The following is a 24,961-nucleotide window of genomic DNA, read 5'->3' on the forward strand; positions in this document are numbered from 1 at the left end:
CAACAGCCTTGGTTTCTCAAATGACTGCCTCTCCTGGTTCAGCAACTACTTCTCAGATAGAGTTCAGTGTGTCTAATCGGAGGGCCTGTTGTCCGGACCTCTGGCAGTCTCTATGGGGGACCTCTGGCAGTCTCTTTTCTCTGTATACATCAATGATGTCGCTCTTGCTGCTGGTGATTCTCTGATCCACCTCTACGCAGACGACACCATTATGTATACTTCTGGCCCTTCTTTGGACACTGTGTAAACAAACCTCTATACGAGCTTCAATGCCATACAACACTCTTTCCGTAGCCTCCAACTGCTCTTAAATGCAAGTAAAACTAAATGCATGCTCTTCAACCGATTGCTGCCCGCACCTGCCCGCCCGTCCAGCATTCCTTCTCTGGACAACTCTGACTTAGAATATGTGGACAACTACAAATACCTAGGTGTCTGGTTAGACTGTAAACTCTCCTTCCAGACTCACATTAAGCATCTCCAATCCAAATTAAATCTAGAATTGGCTTCCTATTTCACAACAAAGCAACCTTCACTCATGCTGCCAAACATACCCTCGTAAAACTATCCTACCGATCCTCGACTTCTGCCTTCTGATGTAGTCTATCACAGTGCCATCCGTTTTGTCACCAAAGCCCCATATACTACCCACCACTGCGACCTGTATGCTCTCGTTGGCAGGTCCTCGCTTCATATTCGTCGCCAAACCCACTGGCTCCAGGTCATCTATAAGTCATTGCTAGGTAAAGCCCCGCCTTATCTCAGCTCACTCTGTCACCATAGCAGCACCCATCCGTAGCACGCGCTCCAGCAGGTATATTTCACTGGTCATCCCCAAAGCCAACTCCTCCTTTGGCCGCCTTTCCTTCCAGTTCTGTGCTGCCAATGACTGGAACGAATTGCAAAAATCACTGAAGCTGGAGTCTTATATCTCCCTCACTAACTTTAAGCATCAGCTGTCAGATCAGCTTTCCGATCATTGCACCTGTACACAGCCCACCTGTAAATAGCCCACCCAACTACCTCATCCCCATATTGTTATTTATTTTTTGCTCCTTTGCACCCCAATATCTCTACTTGCACATTCATCATCTGCACATCTATCACTCCAGTGTTTAATTGCTAAATTGTAATTATTTCGCCACTATGGACTATTTATTGCCTTACCTCCCTAATCTTACTACATTTGCGCACACTGTATATATATATTTTCTATTGTGTTATTGACTGTATGTTTGTTTATCCCATGTGTAACTCTGTGTTGTTTGTGTTGCACTGCTTTGCTTTATCTTGGCCAGGTCGCAGTTGTAAATGAGAACTTGTTCTCAACTGGTTAAATAAAGGTGAAATAAAAAATAAAAAATAAATCTCCACATCCGGCTTCTTCACCTGCAGGATCATCTATTCCAGTTCCCGCCAATATCCAGCAACTTCGCACAGTCATTGAAGAGGAGTGCGACAACATTCCACAGGCCACAATCAACAACCTGATCAACTCTATGCGAAGGAGATGTATTGCGCTGCATGAGGCAAATGGTGGTCACACCAGATACTGACTGGTTTTCTGATCCATGCCCCTACCTTTTTTTTAAGGTATCTGTGACCAACAGATGCATATCTATATTCGCAGTCATGTGAAATCCATAGATTAGGCCTTTATTTATTTCAGTTGACGTATTTCCTTATATGAACTGTAACTCAGTAAAATCTTTGAAATTGTTTTGGTTTTCATTTTTCTGATAACAGATAGGTCACATCACCCAATTCCCACATCACCAATTCCCATGAGCACGTTGTACAACGAGTCCACCAGATAATCCTTGGGGTGGGGGGTCTGTTGAGGAGGGGGGTACTTAAAACATCCATTCTTGGTTCAGGAGTCGGTGGCATGATGAGGCCTTTTTCTCACCAACTCTCCTATGAAACTCCCATCGCCTGGAAAGCCCCAGTGAAAGGAGAGGCTGATGTCACCGTGGAGGAGGTATTGATTGATCAGGAGAAGCAGAGGGCGATGCAATTAAGAGACAGAAAACATACAGCGTCAAAGACTGTGTACATAAAGAGACTGCAGTGGGGCCACACAAAGGCCAAACCAGGGCCCATTCAGGACCTTGTTGCTCCACATTAGCTTAGGGTCTTCTCCAAGGACTGATGGCCTGCGTGGGAGTTGGGGAGGTGGGGGGTCCAGGGAAGATGTTGCTAGGATGTCACTGAGTGGCTGATGACAGCAAGGCTGTCCTTGTCCAGAACTATCAGGGTGTCAGTTAATTACCAACTGATGTAACTGGAGAGCCTCTTCACAAACCATTCTCTCTTTCTCCTTCTCCTCATTTTTCTCTTTTTAGAATGCTGTGTAGGAGTAACAAATGGAGACAGACTAACATGTGATGTGGCTCTAAACCAGGGGTGACCTTTTCTTGCCCAGGGACCCGCTCCCAGGCAAACCCAACGACCCAGGGACCCTTCTCATCAGGTGAATGATAATGGCAAGGAGAAGTAATCAACATTTTAAAATGAATAGATTTGGTAAATAGTTTTTCCTTATTTTGACCTCCCACATTATAATTGGAAGAGGAAGTGTAATTTCTAACATTGCCTATTAGCTAGAAAGGTATCTCATTTTCGCTAAGAACAGCAGTTAAGCTGCTTAAGCAAAGGTTAGCTATGTGTTGGCAAAAATGTATGTCCAAGTCAAGAAAGCTTATCAGCAGCCAGAGGCACTTGCCACACTGGTAGCCGATTCGTGTGTGCTTTTTCAAAGCCTATGTCAGATACTCCAGTGAGTGTAATTGGCTCCAATGAGCGTAATTTGTTCAACGTTAGGAGTTGAGAAATAAAATTGACATCATTGGAAAGAAATGTTCTTATTTTCTTCTGTTGGTATGTAATTGAAAATGTGTCTATTCTGTTGTTGCTAGCGATATTCATAAACACATTGAGAAAAAAAATACATGGATGCATCCTTTATTTGAGGAAATAGACAATTTTATGACATAAGGATGTAGCCCTTTCCTGCAGTCAATAATCAAAAGCACCCTCTTTGGTCACATGGGTCAAATTCTATTTATATTTTTCATAATTTTATCATTAATAAAGTTTTTTTTATTTTTACGACGATAATCCAGTGTTTCTATGTCAAACAGTTTTGTTATACACTGCTCAAAAAAATAAAGGGAACACTAAAATAACACATCCTAGATCTGAATGAATGAAATATTCTTATTAAATACTTTTTTCTTTACATAGTTGAATGTGCTGACAACAAAATCACACAAAAATTATCAATGGAAATCAAATTTATCAACCCATGGAGGTCTGGATTTGGAGTCACACTCAAAACTAAAGTGGAAAACCACACTACAGGCTGAACTTTGATGTAATGTCCTTAGAACAAGTCAAAATGAGGCTCAGTAGTGTGTGTGGCCTCCACGTGCCTGTATGACCTCCCTACAACGCCTGGGCATGCTCCTGATGAGGTGGCGAATGGTCTCCTGAGGGATCTCCTCCCAGACCTGGACTAAAGCATCCGCCAACTCCTGGACAGTCTGTGGTGCAACGTGGCGTTGGTGGATGGAGCGAGACATGATGTCCCAGATGTGCTCAATTGGATTCAGGTCTGGGGAACGGGCGGGCCAGTCCATAGCATCAATGCCTTCCTCTTGCAGGAACTGCTGACACACTCCAGCCACATGAGGTCTAGCATTGTCTTGCATTAGGAGGAACCCAGGGCCAACCGCACCAGCATATGGTCTCACAAGGGGTCTGAGGATCTCATCTCGGTACCTAATGGGAGTCAGGCTACCTCTGGCGAGCACATGGAGGGCTGTGCGGCCCCCCAAAGAAATGCCACCCCACACCATGACTGACCCACCGCCAAACCGGTCATGCTGGAGGATGTTGCAGGCAGCAGAACGTTCTCCACGGCGTCTCCAGACTCTGTCACGTCTGTCACATGTGCGTGTGAACCTGCTTTCATCTGTGAAGAGCACAGGGCGCCAGTGGCGAATTTGCCAATCTTGGTGTTCTCTGGCAAATGCCAAACGTCCTGCACGGTGTTGGGCTGTAAGCACAACCCCCACCTGTGGACGTCGGGCCCTCATACCACCCTCATGGAGTCTGTTTCTGACCGTTTGAGCAGACACATGCACATTTGTGGCCTGCTGGAGGTCACTTTGCAGGGCTCTGGCAGTACTCCTCCTTGCACAAAGGCGGAGGTAGCGGTCCTGCTGCTGGGTTGTTGCCCTCCTACGGCCTCCTCCACGTCTCCTGATGTACTGGCCTGTCTCCTGGTAGCGCCTCCATGCTCTGGACACTACGCTGACAGACACAGCAAACCTTCTTGCCACAGCTCGCATTGATGTGCCATCCTGGATGAGCTGCACTACCTGAGCCACTTGTGTGGGTTGTAGACTCCGTCTCATGCTACCACTAGAGTGAAAGCACCGCCAGCATTCAAAAGTGACCAAAACATCAGCCAGGAATCATAGGAACTGAGAAGCGGTCTGTGGTCACCACCTGCAGAACCACTCCTTTATTGGGGGTGTCTTGCTAATTGCCTATAATTTCCACCTTTTGTCTATTCCATTAGCACAACAGCATGTGAAATTTATTGTCAATCAGTGTTGCTTCCTAAGTGGACAGTTTGATTTCACAGAAGTGTGATTGACTTGGAGTTACATTGTGTTTAAGTGTTCCCTTTATTTTTTTGAGCAGTGTATTTCAGTCTTATGTGATGTATATAAAGCGTAATATTGGGATGCAAACTCAAAATTGAATACATTTCAACTCTATATCTGGCATTGTACAGGTGTCTTCTTTTTTTAAGTCCATAACCATGTGTGTAAGGTGTATACTTTTGTTTCAAAGTAGATTTGTTTAAGACTTTGAAGAATCACTCTGTGTGCAGAGTTGTTACGGTACAATGGTAATGTATGAATTAAATAGTCTCTCCTAGTCTCCTTAAATCTGTGGATGGTTTCGAATGGGGCTCAGCCAGACTGCATTTACACACAAACAGATACTATACATCCACAGTGTATTTATTTATTTTCTCCTCACCCTGGGTGTGCTGAATCATTTCTGAGAACTGTTGTTGAAACATGATGTGAAAATAGCCCAAGCCTCCAGTGTGCCCGCTCATTCAAATGGTATGAATTGTAAAAACGTCCAGCATTAACACCAATATAACTGAGCTCCACATCTCTCCGTATCTACAGTGTACTCACATCAGCTGCCGGTAATGTTGTAAAGAGATACAATCTGGATTTTATTCCAGCAGGAATTAATAGGTCCAGTGTCACCCCTAAACCGACTATAGAACTGCCACAACATGCAAGTACTAGGGATGTGTTCACTTTCCAGCAATTATATAGTGTGAAACCGAAGGCTTTATGCTTGGTCGAGTTTCCCCATTTCCTGCATCATAACAGTGTTATCTTAAAACAAAAATAAGTTTAAGCTCATAATTCTAAGAAATTGAATTGACAGGAAGAAGCGTCACAAGCCAGACTAAGCAGAGAGCTCTGTATATTTTGTACATATTTTATTTATTTTTTATCAGCTTTTTTGTTTTTGATAAGTCATTGAGTGTTGATATGTGTCACGTTCCTGACCTGTTTTCTGTTGTTTTGTATGTGTTTAGTTGGTCAGGACGTGAGCTGGGTGGGAATTCTATGTTGTGTGTCTAGTTTGTTTGTTTCTATGTCAGCCTGGTGTGGGTTCTCAATCAGAGACAGATGGTAGTCGTTGTCTCTGATTGAGACTCATATATAGGAGGCTTGTTTTGTGTTGGGATTTTGTGGGTGTTTGTTACCTGTCTCTGTGTTTGTGTTCTGCACCAGATAGGTCTGTATCGGTTCTGCACATTTGTTATTTTGTAGGTTGTTTGTAGTGTTTCACTTGTGTTTGTATTAAACATGTTTAACACTAGCCGTGCTGCATTTTGGTCCTCTCCTTCACCCCTGGAAGAGAACCCTTACAGAAACACCCACCAAACCCGGACCAAGCAGCGTGGCAACGGGCAGCAGCAACAGCAGCAGCGGTACCAGGAGGAATGGTCATGGGAGGAAATCATAAACGGAAAAGGACCCTGGGCAAAGGTGGGAGAGAATCGCTGCTCTCGGGAGGAGAAGGAGGCAGACACAGCCCAGGAGCGGTGGATTGAGGAGGAAGCACGTAAGAGAGGCTGGAAGCCCGAGAGGCTCACCCAAAAATTTCTTGGGGGGGCTAAAGGGGAGTGTGGCGAAGCCAGGTTGGATACCTGAGCCAACTCCCCGGGCTTACCGTGGAGTGAGAGGGCGTCGTACTGGTCAGACACCGTGTTATGCGGTAAAGCGCACGGTGTCCCCAGTACGCGTGCTTAGCCCAGTGCGGGCTATTCCACCTTGCCGCACTGGGAGGGCTAGGTTGGGCATCGAGCCGGATGTCATGAAGCCGGCCCAACATATCTGGCCTCCAGTACGTCTCCTCGGGCCGGCGTACATGGCACCAGCCTTACAGGTGGTGTCCCCGGTTCGCCTGCATAGCCCAGTGCGGGTTGTTCCACCTCGCCGCACTGGCAGGGCTACGGGGACCATTCAACCTGGTAAGGTTGGAGAGGCTCGGTGCTCAAGAGCGCGTGTCCTCCTTCACGGTCCGGTATATCCGGCGCCACCTTCCCGCCCCAGCCCAGTACCACCAGTGCCTACACCACGCACCAGGCTTCCAGTGCATCGCCAGAGCCCTGTTCCTCCTCCCTGCACTCGCCCTGAGGTGCGTGCCCTCAGCCCGGTACCTCCAGTTCCGGCACCACGCATCAGGCCTATAGTGCGTCTCAGCCGGCCAGAGTCTGCCGTCTGCCCAGCGGTGCCTGAACTGCCCGTCTGCCCAGCGGTGCCTGAACTGCCCGTCTGCCCAACGCCGTCTGAACTGTCCGTCTGCCCAGCGCCGTCTGAGCCGTCCGTCTGCCCAGCGCCGTCTGAGCCGTCCGTCTGCCCAGCGCCGTCTGAGCCGTCCGTCTGCCCAGCGCCGTCTGAGCCGTCCGTCTGCCCAGCGCCGTCTGAGCCATCCGTCTGCCCAGCGCCGTCTGAGCCATCCGTCTGCCCAGCGCCGTCTGAGCCATCCGTCTGCCCAGCGCCGTCTGAGCCATCCGTCTGCCCAGCGCCGTCTGAGCCATCCGTCTGCCCAGCGCCGTCTGAGCCATCCGTCTGCCCAGCGCCGTCTGAGTCATCCGTCTGCCACGAGCCATTAGAGCCGCCCGTCTGTCCCGAGCCATTAGAGCCGTCCGTCAGTCAGGAGCCGCTAGAGCCGTCCGTCAGTCAGGAGCCGCCAGAGCCGCCAGCCAGTCAGGAGCTGCCAGAGACATCCGTCAGTCAGGAGCTGCCAGAGACGCCAGCCAGTCAGGAGCTGCCAGAGACGCCAGCCAGTCAGGAGCTGCCAGAGCCGCCAGCCAGTCAGGAGCTGCATGAGCTGCCTTACAGTCATGAGCTGCCCTACAGTCATGAGCTGCCCTACGGTCATGAGCTGCCTTACAGTCATGAGCTGCCCTACGGTCATGAGCTGCCCTACAGTCATGAGCTGCCCTACGGTCATGAGCTGCCCTACGGTCATGAGCTGCCCTACGGTCATGAGCTGCCCTACGGTCATGAGCTGCCCTACAGTCATGAGCTGCCCTACAGTCATGAGCTGCCCTCCAGTCATGAGCTGCCCTCCAGTCATGAGCTGCCCTCCAGTCATGAGCTGCCCTCCAGTCATGAGCTGCCCTCCAGTCATGAGCTGCCCTCCAGTCATGAGCTGCCCTCCAGTCATGAGCTGCCCTCCAGTCATGAGCTGCCACCCAGTCCGGAGCTGCCACCCAGTCCGGAGCTGCCACCCAGTCCGGAGCTGCCACCCAGTCCGGAGCTGCCATTAGTACAGAGTTGTCCCTCTGTCCGGAGCTACCTCTCTGTCCGGAGCTACCTCTCTGTCCGGAGCTACCTCTCTGTCCGGAGCTACCTCTCTGTCCGGAGCTACCTCTCTGTCCGGAGCTACCTCTCTGTCCTGGGCTACCTCTCTGTCCTGGGCTACCTCTCTGTCCTGGGCTACCTCTCTGTCCTGGGCTACCTCTCTGTCCTGAGCTACCTCTTTGTCCTGAACTACCTCTCTGTCCTGAGTTGTCTCCTCTATTGTAGAGGGGAGTTGGTGAAGGTTCCTGGACCATGGTCGGGGGCGAGGGTCGCCACTCAAGGGACGCTAAGGAGGTGGACAAAGACAATGGTGGAGTGGTGCCCTCGTCCACCGCCGGAGCCGCCACCGCAGACAGATGCCCACCCAGACCCTCCCCTTGAGTTGTTAGGGGTGCGCCCGGAGTTCGCACCTTGAGGGGGGGGTTCTGTCACGTTCCTGACCTGTTTTCTGTTGTTTTGTATGTGTTTAGTTGGTCAGGACGTGAGCTGGGTGGGAATTCTATGTTTTGTGTCTAGTTTGTCTGTTTCTATGTCAGCCTGGTGTGGGTTCTCAATCAGAGACAGATGGTAGTCGTTGTCTCTGATTGAGACTCATATATAGGAGGCTTGTTTTGTGTTGGGATTTTGTGGGTGTTTGTTACCTGTCTCTGTGTTTGTGTTCTGCACCAGATAGGTCTGTATCGGTTCTGCACATTTGTTATTTTGTAGGTTGTTTGTAGTGTTTCACTTGTGTTTGTATTAAACATGTTTAACACTAGCCGCGCTGCATTTTGGTCCTCTCCTTCACCCCTGGAAGAGAACCCTTACAATATGTGGTTGTTTTCACCCATGGAGTTTAAGGACTGATGGCAAGTCTGCTTGTTTGGTTTGGCTAGCTAGAGAGTTAGCTGCCGGCTAATGTTTGCATTTAAAAGATGCATCTCACTCAGCACTGGCTTCTTGTTCAATGAGACCTGACTGCATTATGGAATTGGAGAGATCTTGTAGTGAGGATGGCTTCTGCTCTGGGCCAGGTATCCCAAAAGTATCTTAAGGCTGAATTCATCTTATAACCATAGGATCCTTAATCTACAATGTACTGTGGCAGGGCTTGATAACTATTATGGACTACAAAGGGAAACCTAGACGCGAGCTGCCCAGTGACGCGAGCCTACTGGATGAGCTAAATGCCTTTTATGCTCGCTTTGAGGCAAGCAACACTGAAGCATGTACGAGAGCACCAGCTGTTCTGGATGACTGTGTGATAACTCTCTCGGTAGCCGATATGAACAAAACCTTTAAACAGGTCAACATTCACAAAGCCACTGGGAAAGACGGATTACCAGGATGTGTACTCAAAGCATGCAAGGACCAACTGTCAAGTGTCTTCACTGACCCTTTCAACCTCTCCCTGACCGAGTCTGTAATACCTACATGTTTCAAGCAGACCACCATAGTCCCTGCGCCCAAGGAAGTGAAGGTAACCTGCCTAAATGATTACCACCCCGTGGCACTCACGTGGGTAGCCATGAAGTGCTTTGAAAGGCTGGTCATGGCTCACATCAACAGAATCTTCCTGGACACCATAGACCCACTCCAATTGGCATACTCCCAACAGAACCATAGATGACGCAATTCCAATCGCACTCCACACCGCCCTTTCTCACCTGGACAAAAGGAACACCTATGTGAGAATGCTGTTAATCGCCTACAGCTCAGCGTTCAACACCATAGTGCCCACGAAGCTCATCACTAAGCTAAGGACTCTGGGACTAAACACCTCCCTCTGCAACTGGATCCTGGACTTCCTGACGGGCCGCACCCAGGTGGTAAGAATAGGCAACAACACGTCTGCCACGCTGATCTTTAACACTGGGGACCCTCAGGGGTGTGTACTTAGTCCCTTCCTGTATTCCCTGTTTACCCACGACTGCGTGGCCAAACACGACTCCAACACCATCATTAAGTTTGCTGATGACAACAGTGGTAGGCCTGATCACTGACAACGATGAGATGGCCTATAGGGAGGAGGTCAGAGAACTGACAGTGTGGTGCCAGGACAACAACCTCTCCCTCAATGTGAGCAAGACAAAAGTGGACTACAGGAAAAGGCGGGCCGAACAGTCCCCCATTAACATTGACGGGGCTGTAGTGGAGCGGGTCGAGAGTTTCAAGTTCCTTGGTGTCCACATCACCAACAAACTATCATGGTCCAAACATACCAAGACAGTCGTGAAGAGGGCACGAGAAAACCTTTTCCCCCTCAGGAGACTGAAAAGATTTGGCATGGGCCCCCAGATCCTCAAAAGGTTCTACAACTGCACCATCAAGAGCATCCTGACCGGTTGCATCACTGCCTGGTATGGCAACTGCTCGGCATCTGACCGTAAGACGCTACAGAGGGCAGTGCGAACGGCCCAGCTTACTGCCATCCAGGACCTATATAATAGGCGGTGTCAGAGGAAAGCCCATAAAATTGTCAGAGACTCAAGTTATAGACTGTTTTCTCTACTACTGCACGGCAAGCGGTACCGGAGCGCCAAGTCTAGGACCAAAAGGCTCCTCAACAGCTTCTACTCCCAAGCCATTAGACTGCTGAACAATTCATAAAAATCGCCACTGGACAATTTACATTAACCCCCCCGTTGTACACTGCTGCTACTCGCTGTTTGTCTGTTACCTATGCTTGGTCACTTCACCCCCACCTACATGTACAGATTACCTCAACTAGCCTGTACCCCTGCACACTGACTCGGTACCGGTGCCCCCTGTATATAACCTCGTTATTGTTATTCTTACTGTGTTACTTTTTATTATTACTTTTTATTTTAGCCTACTTGGTAAATATTTTCTTCTTCTTGAACTGCACTGTTGGTTAAGGGCTTGTAAGTAAGCATTTCACGGTAAAGTCTACACTTGTTGTATTCGGCGCATGTGGCAAATACAGTTTGATTTGATTTGATTTGATCTAATCTAACTTCAATGGATTGCCAGAAGCACCAGTCTCCGCCATAACTCTCCGAAGCTGGCTTCATCACCATCAACATAAATGTCTCTGTTTTGTTAATCTACCTAATTGTTATGCGTCTACTATTATTTTTTAAATCTTTATCTGTAGGCCTATACTGCAATTCAGCTTTTAGCTGTGAAGATTAAATGAATCAATGAAAAAAGAAACCCTTCATATTAGCACCCCAGATGCATCATCTCAACTGTTACCCTACGATGTCCAGAGCCTGCTGGTTTTCTGTTCTACCTGATAATTAATTGCACACACTTGGGTGTCCCAGATCTTAATCAGTCCCTGATTAGAGGGGAACAATGAAAAAAAGCCGTGGAACTGGCTTCAAGGACCAGAGTTGTATTTGAGGGAAGTTGATGATCACTCGTAGAGCGTGTTACTGCTAGTTGATGTTGTATTACTGCATGTTGATTTTGTATTACTGCTAGTTGATGTTGTATTACTGCATGTTGATTTTGTATTACTGCTAGTTGATGCGTTGTTGCTGCAATGCCCCTGTTCACCCTATGTACTACCTGTGGGCTATGTTAAGCAGAATCAGTGGCAAGGAGAATGCCTTCAGGCCACTTACAGAGACACTGGGCCCGGTTGACCCCTGCCACCCTGCGTTTGATCCCTCACTTCTCCTGGAGACAGAGCTCCCCCTCCACTTCAGGTGGGATCACCTGTCCTGATTGGCTTCCTATGACCCACCTCACACACACACACACACACACACACACACACACACACACACACACACACACACACACACACACACACACACACACACACACACACACCCTATGTCTCTGTCTTTACCCATGAGCACAATGGTAGCTAGCTCATCTGCCACCCAGGTGTCAATCTGAATGTGATCTGCTGTTCATTTCTCCCCTCATCCTTGTTTCTTCATCAAATGAAGGCCACTTTCTGCCAGTTCTTAGAACTCATTTGCATTTTCTCATTAGCCAGCCACTTTTATCATTCAAATTTGTACATTATCGCTCTTCCTTCCACATGCACCGCTACAAACAACAAAGAGAGAGACTGGAGGCGGCAGGCGAGGGCTACACGTCCACTTTATAAACCATCTGATGATGCAGCAGGACACCGCCCAAAAAGGTTTATTCTCTGTGTTCCGTGTACACTACATTCAAGGCTGGATCTCTCATTTACACTGTGGTGAAAAGAGAACTTAGTACAGACGTAGGATCTTAATTTGATCACTCTTTTGTTGATAGGGTATTCATGGTTTAACCCTTTACACTCGAGGGAATTGGCCTAAATAGATAGGGCTAAATGGAAATGTTTCTTACAGAAGAAATATAAGAAGAGTATGCATAACAATGGTAGCAATTGAAATGGAACAGTTTTAAGATTATGCGAAAATGATTAGACCAAAGGTGAGGATCAGTTCACCTGACACAAGACTGAATCCAAACATTACACTGTTGATTATATGTGCATTTTACATGTACTGTTCTTTTCGCTGCATTTGTTGTTTATGAAATCTGAAAATACATTCAGTAACATGATAAGAATATTCCTGGAAAATGTGGAGTAGGAGCAACAGAAGACAAATTAATTACAAGGGTTTGAGTGAGAGGACTAACTGGTGTATCCAAGTGGCGCCACACCTCTCCAAAGTGTGCACAGTTCCTAAGTAATTTCAATGCACTTTTATGACTCAAAGAAGAGTCTTCAACTATAAGGTGCTTTTTTTAATAACTCTCCTAGCTTTGCCACTGAGGAACTAGAGCAAGCACACTTGTAGTTATTTTCTTTGGAACACAACCCTGCATCCCAGCCATCACACAATGGTCCATTATAAATCACAATCTGGGTCAGGTGGGCATCATTTGAAAGCCTGTTCTATTGCCAAAATGAGTAGCTAAGTTATACAATATTACAGTGTTAGGCTATCACAATGCAATTCAGGGAAACAGATAATTTAGGTGTGCATAGAAAGGAGTCCTGAGTGCATTCAGGTGTGTGCTGTAGCAAATTTTCTTCAAAATAGACAAACATAGGCTCATTCTGTTCAGAACAACCCAGGGTATGACGACATGTCATCTCGTAAGTGTACATCGAACATAGGGATCATAAACGTTGACACTGTATAACATGAGTTTTATGATATACAGTAGCTGTGCGTGGGTAAAATCACTGGGGAGGCCCCCATGATGTGGCTGTCCGTGGTTCTGATTTACGTTTGCGCACGCGCGCGTGTGTGTGTGTGTGCGTGCGTTCATGCAAGTAGAAAAACATGTTGACTCATCCTACTTGTAGAGATACGTCAATGTCATCCTCTTTCATGTTGACAAAACGGTCTATCACTCTTGTCATACAGTACACTCTTTTATTTTTTTGTTGTCCTAGGCTACCTGGCTAAAATGCTTGCTCGCTAGACTAAGTCCCATTCATGGACAACGTTAGCAAGTTAACATTAGCCTTCTACATCTAGCTACTGTAAATATTGAACTTCCATCCTCTCAGGCCAGTGGCACAACAATGTATGAATTAATGGTTGGATCAGAATCACCGTTATAATCATTGGCCAGTACAAAGAATTAAGTAAAACCACAAGTCCAAATCCCTATCTCCATCCATGGCTAATTAGGAAAGGGACAATTTTAGCTAGTTAGCTAGCCACTGGAGGATAACAACCCAATGAGATGCAACAATTCAGGTTATTTTTGTTCTTGATGTACACTCTTAAAGCGATTTGATAAGAGACATGTCAAATCCAAGCTGGCATCCCTTGACACTTTTTTTTCTCCACCAGGATCGTTCACAGTTGAGCTCGCTCAGTTTAGCTCAACGCTGATTGGCAAATTGTTATACTTTTTGTCAAGGGAGGCCAAATGCTTGCTGGCTTCTCTTGAATTCAAATCAAATCAAGTTGTATTTGTAACATGCGCCGAATACAACAGGTGTAGGTAGACCTTACAGTGAAATGCTTACTTACAAGCCCTTAACCAACAATGCTTTAAGAAGTTAAGAAGAAAAACGAGTTAAGTAAAAAAATAGCTAACAAAAAAATATATATTTATAAAAAGTAACAAATAATTAAACAGCAGCAGTAAAATAACAATAGCAATAGCGAGGCTATATACAGGGGGTACCAGTACAGAGTCAAATTGCGGGGGGCACCGGTTAGTTGAGGTAATTCAGGTAATATGTACATGTAGGCAGAGTTAAAGTGACCATGCATAGATAATAAACAGAGAGTAGCAGCAGCGTAAAAGAAGGGTCTGGGTAGCCCTTTGATTAGCTGTTCAGGAGTCTTATTGCTTGGGGGTAGAAGCTGTTAAGAAGCCTTTTGGACCTAGACTTGGCGCTCCGGTACCGCTTGCCGTGCTTTAGCAGAGAGATCAGTCTATAACTAGGGTGGCTGGAGTCTTTGAACATTTTTAGGGCCATCCTCTGACACCACCTGGTATAGAGGTCCTGGACGGCGGGAAGCTTGGCCTGGGCCGTACGCACTACCCTCTGTAGTGCCTTGGGGTCGGAGGCCGAGCAGTTGCCATACCAGGCAGTGATGCAACCCGTCAGGATGCTCTCGATGGTGCAGCTGTAGAAACTTTTGAGGATCTGAGGACGCATGCCAAATCTTTTCAGTCTCCTGAGGGGGAATAGGCTTTGTCGTGCCCTCTTCACAACTTTCTTTGTGTTTTTGGACCATGTTAGTTTGTTGGTGATGTGGACACCAAGGAACTTGAAGTTCTCAACCTGCTCCACTGCAGCCGCGTCGATGAGAATGGGGGCGTGCTCGGTCCTCTTTTTCCTGTAGTCCACAATCATTTCCTTTGTCTTGTTCACATTGAGGGCGAGGTTGTTGTCCTGGCACAACACAGCCAGGTCTCTGACCTCCTCCCTATAGGCTGTCTCATTGTTGTCGGTGATCAGACCTACCACTGTTGTGTCATCGGCAAACTTAATGATGGTGTTGGAGTCGTGCCTGGCCATGCAGTCATGAGTGAACAGGGTGTACAGGAGGGGACTGAGCATGCATCCCTGAAGTGCCCCCGTGTTGAGGATCAGCGTGGCGGATGTGTTGTTATCTACCCTTACCACCTGGGGGTGGCCCGTCAGGAAGTCCAGGATCTATTTGCAGAGGGAGGTGTTTAGTCCCAGGGTCCTTAGCTTATTGAAGAGCTTTGAGGGCATAATGGTGTTGAACGCTGAGCTGTAGTCAATGAATAGCATTCTCACTCTCATTCTCATTCTCTTTTATCCAGGTGGGAAAAGGCAGTGTTGAGTACAGTAGTGATTGCAGGAGTACACGTCCTGGTAATCTATTTGGCCCTGTGGCCTTGTGAATGTTAACCTGTTTAAAGGTCTTACTCACATTGGCCATGGAGAGCGTGATCACACAGTTGTCCAGAACAGCTGAATCTCTCATGCATGCTTCAGGGTTACTTGCCTCGAAGCAAGCATAGAAGTAATTTAGCTCATCTGGTAGGCTCGTGTCACTGGGCAGCTCGCAGCTGTGCTTCCCTTTGTAGTCTGCCACATCTGATGAGCGCCGGTGTAGTACGATTCAATCTTTGTCCTGTATTGACGCTTTGCCTGTTTGATAGTTTGTCAGAGGGCATAACGGGATTTCTTATAAGCTTCCGGGTTAGAGTCCCGCTGCTTGAAAGTGGCAGCTCTACCCTTTAGCTCAGTGCGGATGTTGCCTGTAATCCATGACTTCTGGTTGGGGTATGTACATACGATCACTGTGGGGATGACAACATCTATGCACTTATTGATGAAGCCAGTGACTGATGTGGTGTATTCCTCAATGCCTTCGGAAGAATCCCTGAACATATTCCAGTCTGTGCTAGCAAAACAGTCCTGTAGCTTAGCATCTGCTTCATCTGACCACTTTCTTATTGACCGAGTCAGTGGTGCTTCCTGCTTAAGTTTTTGTTTGTAAGCAGGAATCAGGAGGATAGAATTATGGTCAGATTTGCCAAATGGAGGGTGAGGGAGAGCTTTGTACACGTCTCTGTGTGTGGAGTAAAGGTGGTCTAGAGTTTTTTCCCCTCTGGTTGCACATTTAACATGCTGGTAGAAATTAGGTAAAACGGATTTGAGTTTTCCTGCATTAAAGTCCCCGGGCACTAGGAGCGCCGCCTCTGGATGAGAGTTTTCCTGTTTACTTATGGCCATATACAGCTCATTGAGTGTGGTCATAGAGCCAGCATCGGTTTGTGGTGGTATGTAGACAGCTACGAAAAATACAGATGAAAACTCTCTTTGTAAATAGTGTGGTCTACAGCTTATCATGAGATACTCTACCTCAGACAAGCAAAACCTTGACACTTCCTTATATTTTGTGCACCAGCTGTTGTTTACAAATATACATAGACCGCCACCCCTTGTCTTACCAGAGGCCACAGTTCTATCCTGCCGAAAATGCTTAAAACCCGCCAGCTCTATGTTATTCATGTCGTCGTTCAGCCACGACTCTGTGAAACATGATATTACAGTTTTAATGTCCCGTTGGTAGGATATACATGATTGTAGTTCGTCTATTTTATTATCGATTGATTGTACTTTGGCTAGTAGGACCGACAGTAAAGGTAGATTACCCTCTCGGCGACGGATCCTAACAAGGCACCAGGATATTCGTCCACAATACCGCCGTCTCTTTCTCCTGTGAAAGACTGGATGAGGGCCTTGTTGGGCGTCTGAAGTAAATCCTTCCCGTCCGACTCAATGAAGATAAAGTATTCCTCCAGTATGGGGTGAGTAATCGCTGTCCTGATATCTAGAAGCTCTATTCGGTCATAAGACACGGTGGCAGAAACATTATGTACAAAATAACTTACAAATAATACGAAAAAACATACACAATAGCACAACTGGTTAAAGGGTCGTAAAACGGCTGTCACGGGGGGTGCGTACTGGTAGGGAAGTCAGGTGCAGGAGAGCAGAGAGTTGTGAAAAGGCGCACACTTTATTTAGTCAGAAGCAAACAGCAAACAGCAAATGGACGCAACTGCGTCAAAACCTCCAGCAAAAATGGCAAAAGTGCAAAGTGCGAAAACAGTCACAAAAGCTATAGTTAACCAAATAAACATACTTTGTGAAATAAACACGGAACACGGAAAACCAGCCTGGCGCGTCACATAAAACACGTAACACAAAGCAATACCACACAAGGACATAGGGGGAACAGAGGAATATATATGCACAATGTGATTAGGGAATGTAAACCTGGTGTGCGCGGAACAAGACAAAACAAATGGAAAAATAAAAAATGAAGCAGCGATTGCTAGAATGCTGGTGACCCCGACCGCCGCCCGAACAAGGAGAGGAGCCGACTTCGGTGGAAGTCGTGACAGTACCCCCCCCCCCCCCTTGACGCGCAGCTCCAGCAGCGCGCCCACACTGGCCTCAGGGACGACCCGGAGGGTGGGGAGCAGGATGATCCGTCCGGAGACGGTGGAACTCCCGCAGCAGTTCAGGGTCCAACACGTCCGGAACCCAGCACCTCTCCTCCGGACCGTACCCCTCCCACTCCACGAGGTACTGAAGGCCCCACGCCCGACGCCTCGAATCCAGGATTCCACGGCCGTTGTGGAACGGGTAAGGGTTGTAACTTACCTCTGGGCAGGTGCCTAGGAGCCTTGCACTGGGCGTACACCGAGCAGGAGGAAACATAAACCCTCACGTCCTTAGCCAAAGTGGGCCACCAGTACTTCCCACTAAGACAGCGCACCGTCTGACCGATACCAGGATGACCAGAGGAGGGTGACGTGTGGGCCCAGCAGATCAACCGGTCGCAGACAGCAGATGGAACGTACAGACGCCCAGCTGGACACTGGAGGGGAGCGGGCTCTGTACGTAACGCCTGCTCAATGTCCGCGTCCAGTTCCCACACGACCGGCGCTACCAGGCAGGAGGCCGGGAGTATGGGAGTGTGATCCGTGAGCCGCTCCTCTGTGTCATACAGCCGGGACAGTGCGTCTGCCTTCACATTTTGGGAACCTGGTCTGTAGGACAGGGTAAACACAAAATGGGTAAAAAACATGGCCCACCTTGCCTGACGAGGATTCAGTTTCCTCGCTGCCCGGATGTACTCCAGGTTCCTCTTCGAGAAGAAGGCACAGGGGCGGAGCTTCGGTGGCGTGCCGGAGCGCTGAGAGAGCATGGCTCCTATCCCAGCCTCGGACGCGTCCACCTCCACTATGAACGCCAAACAGGGATCCGGATGGGCCAGCACGGGAGCCGAGGTAAACAGAGCCCTTAGGTGCCCAAAAGCCCTGTCCGCCTCAGCCGACCACTGCAAACGTACAGGAACCCCCTTCAGCAGTGAGGTAATGGGAGCTGCCACCTGGCCAAAACCCTGGATAAATCTCCGGTAGTAATTGGCAAACCCTAAGAACCGCTGCACCTCCTTTACCGTGGTGGGAGTCGGCCAATTACGCACGGCTGAAATGCGGTCACTCTCCATCTCCACCCACCAGACTGAAATGCGATACCCTAGGAAGGAGACGGCCTGCTGGAAGAACAGGCATTTCTCAGCCTTGACGTACAGGTCATGCTCCAACAGTTGTCGAAGTACCCTGCGCACCAAGGACACATGCTCGGCGCGTGTAGTGGAGTATATCAGAATGTCATCGATATACACCACTACACCCTGCCCGTGCAGGTCCCTGAAAATCATGTCTACAAAGGATTGGAAGACTGATGGAGCATTCATTAACCCGTACGGCATGACGAGGTACTCATAATGCCCTGAGGTGGTACTGAATGCCGTCTTCCACTCGTCCCCCTCCCGGATACGCACCAGGTTGTAAGCGCTCCTGAGATCCAGTTTAGTGAAGAAGCGCGCCCCGTGCATTGACTCAATCGCCGTGGCGATGAGAGGTAGCGGGTAACTGTACCTCACCGTGATTTGATTGATCCCTCGATAGTCAATGCAGGGGTGCAGACCTCCCTCTGTCTTCTTCACGAAAAAGAAACTCGAGGAGGCGGGTGAAGTGGAGGGCCGAATGTGCCCCTGACGCAGGGATTCAGAGACATATGTCTCCATAGCCGCCGTCTCCGCTTGCGACAGGGGATACACGTGACTCCTGGGAAGTGCAGCGTCTACCAGGAGATTTATCGCACAATCCCCGCGTTGATGGGGTGGTAATTGAGTCGCCTTCTTTTTGGAGAAGGCGAGAGCCAAATCGGCATATTCTGGGGGGATGCGCACGGTGGAGACCTGGTCTGGACTGTCCACCGGGGTAGCACCAACGGAAACCCCTACACACCTCCCCGAGCAGTCTCGCGACCACCCCGTTAGAGCTCTCTGTTGCCGTGAAATGGTGCGGTCATGACGAGCCAACCAGGGAAGGCCTAGGACCATGAGAAACGCAGGAGAGTCAATGAGGAAGAGACTGATTCTCTCCTCGTGACACTCCCGCGTCACCATGGCCAGGGAGATAGTGACTTCCCTAATTAACCCGGACCCTAATGATCGACTATCCAGAGCGTGTACCGGGTTAGGTCTAACCACAGGAACAATGGGAATCCCTGAAAATAAGGGCGAAGGCTCTGTTGATAAAATTCCCAGCCGCGCCTGAATCGACGAGCACCTTATGCTGGGAATGCGGGGAAATCTCAGGAAAACAAACATGAACAAACAGGTGGTCAACAGAGGGCTCTAGATGAGAGTGAGGGAGAGGCAGCCCTGCCTGCTGCCTGGACTCCCAGAGGGACCAACACGGCACCGACCGGCAGTGTGCCCTCTGCGGCCACAGATGGTGCACGTGAAGGCCCCTCCTGCAGCCTCCCTAAGCGCAGCCCCTCCCAGCTCCATGGTCACCGGAGCGGGGGTGCTGGAAGATGGAACCGACAGAGCCCTCTCTGGACGTCCGCGGGTGACCAGCAGGTTATCCAATCGGATGGACAGATCCACCAGTTGGTCAAAAGTGATGGTGGCATCCCTGCACGCCAGCTCCCGCCTGACGTCCTCGCTCAGGCTGCATCGGTAGTGGTCGATAAGGGCCCTGTTGTTCCATCCTGCTCTGGCGGCTAAAGTCCAGAATTCTAGGGCGAACTCCTGGGTGCTCCTCGTCCCCTGCCTCAGGTGGAAGAGCCGCTCCCCTGCCACTCTACCCTCGGGCGGATGGTCAAAGACTGCCCGGAAGCGGCGGGTGAACTCTTCGAAGTCGTCCAACGCCGCATCTCCTTCTCCCCACACGGCGTTTGCCCACTCCAGAGCTCTCCCTGAGAGGCATGAGACGAGGACGGACACCCTCTCCCTACCCGAGGGAGCTGGGTGAACGGTGGCCAGGTATAGGTCCAGCTGTAATAGGAACCCCTAGCACCATGCTGCCGTCCCATCATACTCCCTGGGAAGGGAGAGACGCATCCCACTGGGATCGGATCCAGGAGGGACGGGAAGAGATACCGCTGGTTGTGCTGGTCGAGGTGCTGGAGAGACTCCCTGTCTCTCCCAGGGGTCCATGGTCTGGACAACGCGATCCATCGTGGCGCCGAGATGTTGCAGCATCGCTGAGTGTTCTCGGACGCGTTCCTTGACTCCTCTAACCGGGGTACCTGCTCCTGCTGACTCCATGGGTGGTGTGGTATTCTGTCACGGGGGTGCGTACTGGTAGCGAAGTCAGGTGCAGGAGAGCAGAGTTGTGAACAGGCACACACTTTATTTATACATGGAAAACCAGCCTGGCGCATCACATAAAACACGTAACACAAAATAATACCATACAAGGACATGGGGGGAACAGAGGAATATATATACACAATGTGATTAGGGAATGTAAACCAGGTGTGCGGGGAACAAGACAAAACAAATGGAAAAATTAAAAATGGAGCGGTGATGGCTACAAGGCCGGTGACGTCGACCGCCAAACGCCGCCCGAACAAGGAGTGGAGCCGACTTCGGTGGAAGTCGTGACAACGGCAACCATCTCCTTCGGCGCCATTCTATGCTATGGGCAGCTACACTATCATACTCATTTGGACCAGACAGTCTCAGATAATACCTACACTCTGTTTTGCTCGCTCAGATGCTTTCGCCTGTGAGATACTTTCAGCCTCTTGCCAATTGAAGGAAAATTATGAAACACAGAGAGACGAAAGATTAATTATTTAATGTTTGTTTCATACATTTTTAGCAAAAAAAAATGGGGAAGCCTGGCTTCCCTTGGAGTCCATCAATACACGGCACTGATGATATGGAAATGTGAAGTGCACATTTTGGCATAGAGACCTCTTATTTTACAGCATTTGCCTCACGCAGACAACAAAACATTTGCTAAAGTCGAGGGATGGGGCAATTTCTTGTTGCACGAGGTGCTGAAGTTCAGAACTGCTGTCAGAATGTGCTTCTACATCTGCATTGATTGCTGTTTGGGGTTTTAGGCTGGGTTTTTGTTTAAACACTTTGTGACATCTGCTGATGTAAAAAGGGCTTTATAAATAAATGTGATTGATTGATTGAACCCATACAGCGCTGTGAAGCGCAGAGCCAGAGCTCTGACCTCATCTATAGCATGTTACCGTACAGCCTCGCGTTCCAATTTAGGTGTTTATCAGTGCCCAGATCTGCCATTTTCAACCAATATAAGGGTACAAATGTAAAGGGCTACACAGGCTTCTAAAGTCAGTCATTTCAATTTTAACATTTCAGACTTGATTTGACATTGGGTTAAGGTTAAAAGTTGTGTGAGAAAAATACAACAATCCCTTCCTTTGATTACTTTTTGCAAATCCAATCAGTTTTCCACTTTGATTCAACATCATCACATTACATTTTCTTGGTTGAAATTACGTGGAAACCACGTTTTTGCCCAGTGGGAAGCTACATACACTCAACCCTCTTCAAATGTAGTATTATGGATTTACTATAGATGGTTACATTGCTGGCAGAATGTCATAGCACTGGATGTCACCATTATGCACTCCAAAGCCAGCCACCTCCCCAAACAACAGCATTAGTGATATCAGCCTGCTCTGGAGTCCCCCCTGCAGACAAGCTACTGATGGATGCTGAGGTGGAAATCACACATAATCTAAATAAACTCAGTCAGATATGCTGTACTGCTCTGAAAGTCAGCCGTGATGGAGGGGGACTGAAAGGGACTTAATAGCGTCAGCTACAAACTAAGGGGAGTGTGAGATTGGAGGGGTAGGTGTGTGAGGGGAAAGATATCCCCCCAACATCTTTCAAGAATAAATATATTTTTAATTTGTGCTCTTTTATTAACCAGCAAAATCACTTCAAAATGAATAGCACATTATTAAGTCGTCTAGTGGCTCTTACTGTGCTTTATCATGAGTTTGTATCAGTGTGCAATTCATATCCAGCCATTCTTCACTCTGAATATGTTTTATATGAGGCCCCATTTATCATGGGCTGTCAGCTCTTAACTGTATCATTATTCAGTGTAGAGTTATAAATTGGAATCATTAAACAGTTTTTCATATAATCTGATGCAATAACTGCTCGTCCTTTATTGGCTTGTGAAAAGAAAATAGTAAATACAATTGTCTGTCAAGATTCTGGAGAGATAGTCAGCTCTTCCTGGACTGAAATTAAATTAGGTCTGCAGAGGAGGCAGGATCAATGTCAGCAGATTTGTTTGAGGTTCACCATGGAGGGGACAGGGTTGAACAGATGAATGGCAGAGTCAAAGGAGACTGACATTTCTGAACCCCAGAGAAATACCTTGCTTAGATGTCAATATTTCTTCATATAAAGAGTAACATCCATCAGAGGTATCTTTTCAACTTTTAGAGACAGTTTCTTCAGACTTTTACAATGGAGACGTGACATGTGTGAACTCAATTAGATGTGTGTTTCAATGTTCTTGCCGGGCCTGTGCTGTAAATGATAGATTTGAAGTTGGAACACAGTGAAAAGGGATAAACAATATGGGGTTGACCCTTCTATAACCTGAGAATATTCAACAGAGATGAAAAAGGACCATAGACGTACAAAGTCCGTTTGAAAGGTGTACTACCTTCAATGTTGTGGAAGTCTTTCAACAATGATTGGAAAAGGTTAGTCATACAACGATTCATAGATTTGTTCGATGGCTACATAATAAGTCCAGCTGTATTATATTTTCACTATAGTCTCAGAAAGTAATCAAATGTGGCTTTATTCAGCCCTTGTGGATTGTGTCGTGCACAAGGGATTTGTTTACCAATGTCAATAGCTCAGCTTAACATCAGTTTGCTTACTTTCATAAACTTGATAGATTTATCACCAAGGCCAATACAGTATTATCTCAACATAATTGATAGAGTAGAAAAAGATACTGGAGAGGTGTAAAACAAAACAGTACCTACCATTTTGTTTCGGACAGCCTCTACAAACAGATGACAACAGTTTGTAAGCTCCACTCCTCTCTTCTTCCTCACCTCCTTTCATCCCATGCAGGCATGACTATTAGAGCAGTGCTGCCCAGGCTCTGAGAAAGCAAGGTAAAGACTACCACCCTCTGGTGCCTCCCTTTTCAATGATGCCATTGGTTCAATAGACATGTTGCCTGTATTTCTTTGCATTTCATAATTTCTGTTGGAATAAAACATCTTAAAAGCCTATACACATTGATATTCAAGCCTTTACAATTGCAGAGGTGCAGATGAAAGGATGGAGACCAGGAGGGGCAAGTCAAGACATATCGTTTTGACTTTTGAGAATATTCAAGGATAACCAATTTCTATTTTCTGGTCTATGCTGCCATCTACTGGTTTTGGAAGAGAGTGGAGTACATCAGTGCTGCCCCAAGCCATGTGTGGGATTGTTTTCAAAAACATCAACTGATATGTATTTTATTGAAATGTTAATGAAATTGATTATTGCAGTTCAGGAGCACTTTCCATTGCACTTCTGGCGAAGTGAAGTCTAGGTTTATTTTGTCTGATTCCCCCCTACAACAGGAAGTAAGTACACGGTGTCATGGGCTTCTTGTATGTAAATAGATGTTGGAGAGGGAAACTTCCACTCCAGACCAGACGGTGGTGCTTTTGCACCAGTGACCAGGGTCTCTTTACAATAACTTCATCCTCATCAGAGTATTGTGAACGTTTTGGTATTTTTTGCTTATTGACCATCAACCAGTTGATATGAGTATCGGTTAACAATGGTCGTTTTGTTGTGGAGTGGGTCCTACCTAGCCTGGTCCCATATCTGTTTGTGCTTTTGCCTACTCCATTGTCGTTGTCATTGTCATTGTTAGTGTCATTGTCATTTTCAAGCTAAACATGACAATTCCATAAGGAGTTGGCTAGAGAGCAGAAACAGGCACCCAGGATAGCTCCTACCAAAAGGGATTCAAAGTTGTCTATGATCTATGATAGAAGTCTATGATTATACAACATGAGAGTGAATACTTTTATCTCAAATCAAATCAAATTTGTCACATGCGCTGAATGCAACAAGTGTAGACCTTACAGTGAAATGCATACTTACAAGCCCTTAACCAACAATGCAGTTTAAAAAAAATACCTAAAAAAAGTATGAGATAAGAATAACAAATAATTAAAAAGCACCAGTAAAATAATAATAGCGAGGCTATATACATGGGGTACCAGTACAAAGTCAATGTGCGGGGGCACCGGTGTCGAGGTTTTTGAGGTAATATGTACATGTAGGTAGAGCTATTAAAGTGACTACGCACAGATAATAACAGAGAGTAGCAGCAGCGTAGGCGAAGGGGGGGACAATGCAAATAGTCTGAGTAGCCATTTAATTAGATGTTCAGGGGTCTTATAGCTTGGGGTTAGAAGCTTTTTAGAAGCCTCTTGAACCTAGACTTGGTGCCTTGGTACCGCTTGCCGTGCGGTAGCAGAGAGATCAGTCTATGACTAGGGTGGCTGGAGTCTTTGAAAATTTTTAGGGCCTTCGTCTGACACCACCTGGTATAGAGGTCCTGGATGGCAGGAAGCTTGGCCCCGGTGAGGTACTGGGCCGTACGCACTACCCTCTGTAGTGCCTTGCGGTCGGAGGCCGAGCAGTTGCCATACCAGGCAGTGATGCAACCGGTCAGGACGCCCTCTGGTGCAGCTGTAAAACATTTTGACGATCTGAGGACCCATG

The sequence above is a fragment of the Salvelinus namaycush genome, chromosome 15 (genome assembly GCF_016432855.1).
Source record: "Salvelinus namaycush isolate Seneca chromosome 15, SaNama_1.0, whole genome shotgun sequence".
Taxonomy (NCBI): domain Eukaryota; kingdom Metazoa; phylum Chordata; class Actinopteri; order Salmoniformes; family Salmonidae; genus Salvelinus; species Salvelinus namaycush.